This window comes from Quercus lobata, chromosome 4 (genome assembly GCF_001633185.2).
Source record: "Quercus lobata isolate SW786 chromosome 4, ValleyOak3.0 Primary Assembly, whole genome shotgun sequence".
Classification (NCBI taxonomy): Eukaryota; Viridiplantae; Streptophyta; class Magnoliopsida; order Fagales; family Fagaceae; genus Quercus; species Quercus lobata.
Window position 1 is genome coordinate 31,505,807 of NC_044907.1, and position 8,110 is coordinate 31,513,916.

Below are 8,110 nucleotides of genomic sequence, written 5' to 3' on the forward strand. Positions count from 1 at the left end.
CTAACGGGTGGATCCAAAACCCATGGTTGGTCAGATTCGAGTTTGCCTTTTAACAAAAACCGAGTTATCGATTCAGGTAACGGGTTAAGGTATTACCCAACCCGCCTGATAGTTTCAAATTTATTAAAAAAAAATAAAAAGGATTTTTTTGGGTCTCTAAGTCTGAAGTGATAAGACAACCCGTATAGCCTCTACTTTCTACTCTATAGTCTGAGTTCTGAATAATTGAAACTTACACACAAATGCAAAATCAAATCAAATAAGATTTTTAGATGTTCAGTCTTCCACTCCACTCTCATAAGAGTCTCAAATCACAAGACCCTCAATTCTTAAGCCTCAACACTCCACTCCCACAAGCATCGCTTTTAGTTTCACGTTCCCCTCTCTTCTTCTCTCTTAAATCCCTAACCTTAGCCGCTTCTTACCGCCGCCGTTGTTAAGTCGCCATCATCAATGACCTGCCATTGTTCAGTTCAAGTAGTCTCTCTCTCGCCTAAACCCCTCTCCCTTAAAGCTTCCTCTGATCTACCATCTGAAGCTTTGATCTTGTGCATTTGATGGTGGGTTAGTATTTTTTTTTTTAAATTTCTTACTGACCTTGTGATGGATGTGGTGATGTTGGGAGATGGAGTGGTGGTGGTGCCAGTTTAGTGTACTCTCTTTTCGTCTCATAAATTTGGGGTTTGTGGACTTATTTATGCTATTTGATTTCTGTAGGTTTGGATTGTTGTTTGTGTTTTGGGCTTTGATTTCTCTATGTTCTTTGGGTTGATTTATGATGGGTCTGGGTTTTGATTTCTTTGTTCTTTGGGTTGATTCCTCATGGGTATGGGTTAGTTTTGGTTTCTCTATTCTTTGGTTGATTTCTCATAGGTTTGGGTTGGTTTTGGTTTCTCTATTCTTTGGTTGATTTCTCATAGGTTTGGGTTGGTTTTGATTTCTCTGTTCTTTGGTTGATTTCTCATGGGTCTAGGTTTTTATTTTTCTGTTCTTTGAGTCTGGGTTTTGAATTTTTGTTCTTGCTGTACTTCAGACCCGAATTACCCAACGATTTCGGCTCGATCAATCGAAAACCTAAGCCATCGGGTCCAACCTAAAATTCGGTTGGTCTCAGGTCCCTTTTTTATTCACCTGATCCAATTGGGTCGAGTACGGGTTAACCCAAAATCCGATCCGATCTAACTCGTGGACAGCCCTAATCTAAAGATCAATTTAGTCATATAGCTTTTGATTTATTCATTTTAGTCCTATAACTTTAAATTTTTATCAATGTAGTCCTTATATCTACTATGTTAAGTGGGTTTTTATTAAGTTCCCATAAAACTACATCATTTTGAAATCTAAAAACTAGAGAAACAATTTCGTTAAGCTCAAATGATTTGTAGAGGAACCCTATCCCTTTTGATCCATTCTACACACACAATCTCTTCTCCGATACACCCCACAATTTGTAGTTAATTTCCTTCTGTACTTGCCTGTTCGATTAACTCAACAACGTTTGTCATTAAATTTTAAAATGAATGTTCTATTCTTTAATTGTTGGGCTATAAATTCTACGAGAATATAAGGGGTTATGTTATATTGTAATGGAATAAGACAAAAAGACTACGTTAAAAATGGAAGAAGTTATAAGAATGAAAAATTAGAAGTTGCATGACTAAATTAAATTTTGGCAAAGTTAGAATGTGTAATTTATAATTTTCAAAATGAATTCTTATTAAAATAAGTCAGAGAAATAATTTCTTATTAAAAATTTCAAAATGAATTGATGACATATACGTGCAACACACCGAACATTGGCAAGTTATTCTTAAAAGAATAATCAATAGTAGGCATTAACCTTACAAGAAACAATGATATTATTATTAGCATTCAGTAGTAAAGTGAAATAACGGTAGATAAAACATTATTGGCTAAAATACATACTCAGTTATATGGTAATTAGGAACAAAAGGGTATCTCAGAAGCAATTCATAACATGTAAACCAAACCCAATACACTCCAACAGATACTGATTACAAATTTACAACTCATGTTTTGAATCTTTTTAATGATGTACGTGAGGCCTTATGAAATTCCAAAGAGTGAACCCCAGGACTATAAGACCAATAATAGTTGCAGTGCCTCTCCGAAGATTGGAGAAATAGCTACTTCTCAAGTTTCCCATATTACGATTGCAACATTTGTTAGGACATATGTGATTTACTTGTTAGGAACATATGTTACTATTTTATGTAATTTGCTAATCTTTTGACAAAATGCACTTTACTTATATTTGGGTAGATTTAGGATGTGTTTAATACTTCAAGAAACTGTGTTTCAAGATCAAGTGTTAAAGCCATGCAAGTCTATCCAAGATTCAAGTCTAAAAAGTGCCTATCATTAAAGCTCGACAATTAGCCATCTATCGGGCTTGAAGAGTCGTTCCAACCCCGTGGCTCAACAGCTGCTTGATAGCAGCTTGACAGATAGGCATCTATCAAGGTTTATAAAAAACAGAAATTCAGTTTTGTTTTGACTCTAATCTATAATTATGTGTTTGGGTTCAAAGTGGACACATGTTGCACAAGTGTTGAGCAAAGTTTGTTTAAGCAATTTGTGATCGAAGACAGAGTTTTGCCCTAGTTCATCATTCTTGTGAAGAAGTTGCTATGTTTGTGCACCGTAGGTATTTATGACCAAGCATCTTCTTGATCTTCATCATTGGGATGAACTAAAGAACTTTGCAGCCAACAACCTTCTCTAGTTGCTGTTTGAAGTCGCATACTAGGATCCGCACAATTGGTTAGTCAGGTATTGGGAGCTGTGCATCAAAAGGAAAAATTGTCACTACAGAACAAGTCCAATTGAGTATTGGGGTAAGGGTTCAACTGTAGGTTGGTATAAGGTATTGAGATTCCTTTACTTGTAACTGCTTGTTGTGATAATAGTGTAATTTCGGGAGTGGTGACTTGAAAATCAACTGGTAGGGTTTTTGCTGTGTTAGTTTTCCTCATTCGTAAACAAATCACTGTGTCAATTTATTTTCCATTGCATACTTAGTTTAATTGGTGATTTTTTTGTGCTACCACGCGTTTGCATGTTAATTTGATTAATTAATAAACTTAGCTAATTAATTAATTAATTCATCACAAGGGGTTAATACGTTTTTGGCTTATCAATATTCGTCATAGTGGTTGTTAATCTCTTGAGCAAGACCAAAATAACTGGAACCCGTTTCCACAATTTCAAGTCCAAGTTTGTTTACCATTGTGGCAATTGCTTCATTTCTGCCTAACATGTTAATTATAATCCTTTTATCAACGAGCAGCTCCACATCTTCTCTAGTGCTGATAAGATAATCCAAGAGACATATAATTGCATATGTAAGCTTCAGATGAATAATGACATTGTTCCAAGGCCATGAGGTTTCAAAAAAGGCCTTCGGTTTTGTCTTGTACCAAAAACTGAGGAACATACAGGAAAGTTTCAATTCCTTCCGAGCAAGGAAAGCACTTCAAGCATGGTAAGCAATTTAAGAGCCATGAGAAATTGAAGCATGGACATCTTTTCAAGGGCATGTTTGCGAATTGAATGTGTACGTTTTTAGACCCCTTAAAACACAAGTTGTTTAACCTAGTTATTTAGCAAAGTAATTACTTAGATGAATTATTCAGATCTAGGTTAACACACTCAAATCATATCATGTAAAAATGCGGAAAAGTAAATAACATAACGATATGATAACCTAGGAAAACCAAACCTGTAAAAAACCTGAGGATAATTTAACCTAGCTATCCTCAAGGTAAAACAAATCCACTATGAAAGAATTGAAGTTTTTACAATAAGACTTAGACCACTAACATCTTATTACTACCTTATGTAGAAAACTTACTACCAAGACCACATAACAGCTATGAGTCCACGAACTACTTCTTTTCTTGATCCACAACAATCACAAGTTCTCCTACTTGTGTTTTTCTTTAAGCTTTTGAAACAACAATTGAAGAGATCACCAAGTTCATGACATCAATCATGATCTTGATAACTCTAAGTGTGTATAAAGGTAAACACCTCTAGATCTCACAGAAGATTCAAACACACAGCATATCAACATCTAAAACGTGGCTAGGGTTTTTCCTATTATACTTGGATTAAAATATAAAACCCTACACATCAAACTGGACTTAGGCTGAGTTGGAAAATTTTGTAGAAAAGTAATTTGCGTTCGATCAATCGAGCCTTGTAGATTTAGCCAATAAATCCTGCAATTCACTCGATTCCAACTCTATAAATAAACAGGTCTGAAATACACTTGGTTGAGTGTATGGCAAGCGGTGTTAACTACTTCTCCCTAGAAGGACTTGGGCATCTTTTTGTTATGTAGCATGACACCAGCCATCTCTTGAACAACCCTATTCTACCGTTTCATTATTCCATTCTGTTGTGGTGTCTTAGGTGATGAGAACTCTTGATATGCGCCTTGATCATTGCAAAAGGTAGCCAGTTTTGTGTTTTCAAATCTCCTATGATCACTTCTAATTTTGGCTATCATAGTACCTTTTTCCACTTGCAATTTCTTGCATAAGTTTATCATCTTTTCTAGAGCCTCGTCCTTATCTCTTAAAAGCACAACCCAAGTATATCTAGTGCAATCATTCACAACAACTAGAATATACTTCTTTCCACCTAAACTCTGAACTCTAGCAGGACCCATGAGATCAATGTGCAACAACTCTAGAGGTCTTGAAGTTTGAACTTTAGTTACAGAAGGATGCTTGGACTTCACTTGTTTACCCATCTAACATGGTCCACATATGTACTTTTCTATCTTTTCAAACTTGGGCAAACCAATAGCTCCATCACACTTGGAGATCTTCTCTAATTGCTTGCGACTTGCATGTCCCAACCGTGGATGCCATAAGTCTACTTGATTGATCTTTCCACTGAAAAACTTGTTGCTCATACTTGGTGTCATACCATAATAGTTGTCAGCTATCCTAACACCAATATACATTCAGTCACCTCCTCCATCAAGTATCTCACATTCATACTTGGTAAAGAGAACATTCAGTCCATTGTCACAAATCTGACTGATGCTGAGTAAGTTAACCTTCAGCCCATTAACATACCAGACATCTTCAAAAATCGATAACCCTGGAATGTCCACAGTTCCAATGCCTCTGATCACTGATTTGCTTCCATCTCCAAACGTGACTGTCCCAATCTTTCCTTCAAAAAGTTTCTTGAATAAAGCTTTATTTCCTGTCATATGCTTGGAACAACCACTATCCAAATACCAAAGACAAGAATCATGTGCCTTTAAGGTGGTTAAAGCAATATAACACACATAATTATCATAATATGTAATTATACCATGATACTTAAGGAAAGACTTAACACATGCAACAAGAAACACAAACCAAAAGTAGACAAGTTGGAATTTTAGCAATAAGAACTTCAAAGAATCCATGACAACAGGGGTCAAGGATCAACTCTTAGATCAAAGGATCTAAATACAAGAGCTAACCCGCTCTAATACCACTTGTACATTTTTAGACCCCTTAAAACACAAGTTGTTTAACCTAGTTATTTAGCCAAGTGATTACTTAGATAAATTATTAGATCTAGGTTAACACACTCAAATCATATCATCTAAAAATGCGGAAAAGTAAATAACACAACGATATGATAACCTAGGAAAACTAAACTGGTAAAAAACCTGAAGAGGATTTGACCTAGCTATCCTCCAGGTAAAACAGATCCACTATGAAAGAATTAAAGTTTTCACAATAAGACTTATACCACTAACATCCTATTGCTACCTCGTGTAGAAAACTTACTACCATGACCACATGACAGCTCCGAGTCCACGAACTACTTCTTTCCTTGATCCACAGCAATCACAAGTTCTCCTACTTGTGTTTTTCTTTAAACTCTTGAAATAGCAACTAAAGAGATCACCAAGTTTATGACATCAGTCTTGATCTTGATAACCCTAAGTGTGTATAAAGGTAAACACCTCTAAATCTCACAGAAGATTAACACACACAACATATCAACAATATCTAAAACGTGGCTAGGGTTTTTCCTTTTATACTTAGAGTAAAATATAAAACCCTACATGTCAAATTGGGCTTGAGCTGAGTTGGAAAATTCTACAAAAATATAATCTGCGTGAGGTTCGATCGATCGAGCCTAATTTTCGATCGATCAAGCCTTGCAGATTTAGCCAATAAATCCTACAATTCACTCGATTCCAATTTTACAAATAAACACACTTTGAGCAACCTAATTCTAGACTCTAAGTTTTGATCATGGTTTGACAACACATCACATATTGAAGTTCTAATACATTTAGTTCCTAAAGTCTTAGAACCTAACAGAATGTCAAGTAACATTTTTCCCTTTTCACTTGTTCTGAATATAACTCCTGCCTCGTACAACTCTATTGCACTACGTAGTTCAGAAATGATGCCATTTCCACTTTTAAGGGTAGATACGGAAAATAGAAATATCTGATCAAATCAGTGAAATGTTTTATTTCCTTCTCAAGCAATTTCTTGCCAGTGAGATGAAAAAACTTACATGCAAGCCTACGAAAGGAAATATTGTTGTTTTCTTCAGACCTGGAAAATTGATTGTGTAACTCCTTTAGGATAAAAAATGGAAGTTGATTTTCAAGTAATATCAAGTCATGACTTATGCCTATCTTTAGCCATGGTTTACTTAATATATAATCATTTTCATATTCTTCCTCCATGTAACTCCTCAAGAAGAGCTCAATGATAAATGTTGAATCCAATGGAACCATTTTCACGAAATTTTCATGGCAAATATCAAAGCTTTCTATGTGACAATGGCGAATCTTTTCTTCGTTTTCTTCAATGATCCTTGCTATTTTCTTTTGGGATTTCCTAGTTCGATTACAAAATTTCTTTAAGTAACCCACTTTCAGCTTTTCCATTTCCGTTTGTTCTCTTTCATCATCCTTGTCTCTTGGTTCTTTTCCACCACAGTGAAAAGGGCCTATTGATATTAGCTTTGGAGTGTAGGCCTCTTTATTTACCTCGCGAAGTTTCTTGGGGGACCCTGTAGATGCAACACTCGGGCCACCAAGCTGGCTCCATGGCTAGTGAAACATCAATGATCGACTCGTGGCACATAAGATCATTTTCCATGACTATTGGAATGTCAATGCTCAGCTCTTTGCGCATACGATTATTTTTAAGTGAACCAGCAACAATAGTAGGCAACGTATCGCCAAGTTCCATTTTTTCCTAATGACAAGCAAAATAATCACGTGCACTACGATAAAATCTTTATTTTTTTTTTTTTATAACTCAATTTTTATAATGAATGAGGAGGGGAACTGTCACGCCCTAAACCCAAGTAAGAACTAAGTACGTGACAATAGCCACACACTCACAAAGTTTACACCCTATAAGTGTGTAAGGCCCTCTTAACAATTAAAGAATTATCCTCAAGAAAATTTCATAAATAAATTTAAAAATATCCTCAATAAAGCAATTCTCAAAAGATCTCCAAATAATAATCTTTCAACATCAAATAAGAATAAACTAAATCCTTTAAATCTAAAGGACTACACAAATGGTAATCTTAAACATAAAAGTTCAAATCTTATTCCATTGATTTCCTAAACTTCCCTCATGCGCACATCCTAGCGAAAGCTCAAACATATGCTACTCTTCTTGATCAAAATCTGAAAGGAGAAAGATAGGGGTGAGTTGACAACTCAATAAGTAACCAAAATCCGAATAAATTCTATCCAACAATAGATCTGTAAAGTAATAAGATGTAATATGAATCTTCAAAAGTTATAATATGCTATGGGTTTTCAAAAATAGCTAAAGAAGTTTCATAATCTTAAAATAATACTTTGGAAATAGATCACATACTTTAATCTTACAATTATATCATAGATGGTTTAGAAAGTAGTCAGTTTTCCATATATCAAAAGCTATAACTTACAATAGGTTCCAAAAATACATAAGCAGTTTTAATGACTCAAAATAGTTAAATATTCAAACGTAATTCATATTCTTAACAATCTTATGACTATGGTCACACTATATCCCCGTGACTAGGCATCAAAGTACCAATGAATAAC

At 35.1% G+C, this 8,110-nt stretch overlaps 2 pseudogenes; both read right to left on the bottom strand.

Moving 5' to 3' along the window:
- Positions 1-2,047: 2,047 nt before the first annotated feature.
- On the bottom strand, positions 2,048-3,560 carry LOC115985031 (annotated as a pseudogene).
- Positions 3,561-6,427: 2,867 nt separating this feature from the next.
- On the bottom strand, positions 6,428-7,253 carry LOC115985032 (annotated as a pseudogene).
- Between the last annotated feature and the right edge of the window lie 857 nt (positions 7,254-8,110).